Source organism: Brassica oleracea, chromosome C4, assembly GCF_000695525.1.
Source record: "Brassica oleracea var. oleracea cultivar TO1000 chromosome C4, BOL, whole genome shotgun sequence".
Classification (NCBI taxonomy): domain Eukaryota; kingdom Viridiplantae; phylum Streptophyta; class Magnoliopsida; order Brassicales; family Brassicaceae; genus Brassica; species Brassica oleracea.
Window position 1 is genome coordinate 53,065,615 of NC_027751.1, and position 689 is coordinate 53,066,303.

The following is a 689-nucleotide window of genomic DNA, read 5'->3' on the forward strand; positions in this document are numbered from 1 at the left end:
CGCCCCTAGGCGCTGACTCAAAATCAGTAGAGAACTGACCTCGAAAACTCTCTAAAACTCTCCAAATAGCTTGGAATCACATGCTTTCTTTTTCTACTTCTCTCTCACGTTTTTAACTTGGTTTGGACAGGTCTGGATGTGAAGAAATGAGCTGGGATCGTAGGGTATTTATAGGAGACACCAGCCAATCAGCTTCAGGTTGGTGGCAGCCCGTGTGTCGCTTCGCATGGCTCCGGACGCATGCTCGACGGCACCTCGTGCTCCACATGTCAGGCTGCATGTCCAGAACACATGCAGGACGCCACCACTCCTCCCACATGTCAGGATGCATGCCTGGAGTGCATGCAAGAAGCCACACCAGTACACACATGTCGACCAGCATGCTTCGGTTGCATGCGCGGAGACACCTCGTGCTTGGTCGATCCACCTCGTGCTTCTACATGTCAGGCTGCATGTACAGCTTCCATGCACGGCGAAACCTCGAGATTCTGTAGACACTCAGCTGCTTAGATGGTATTTATCACGTCCTGGCCATCTACGTAGAGACACCTCGAGCTTCTTGGTCGGTTTGCGCGATTTTTGACCATTCCGGCAAATTTGTAACCCGTGATCAATCCCGAATATTTGTCCGCTCCCATTCTGATTCTCTAAATATTTTTAATAGACTCCAGATGAATTCTGATATCCTG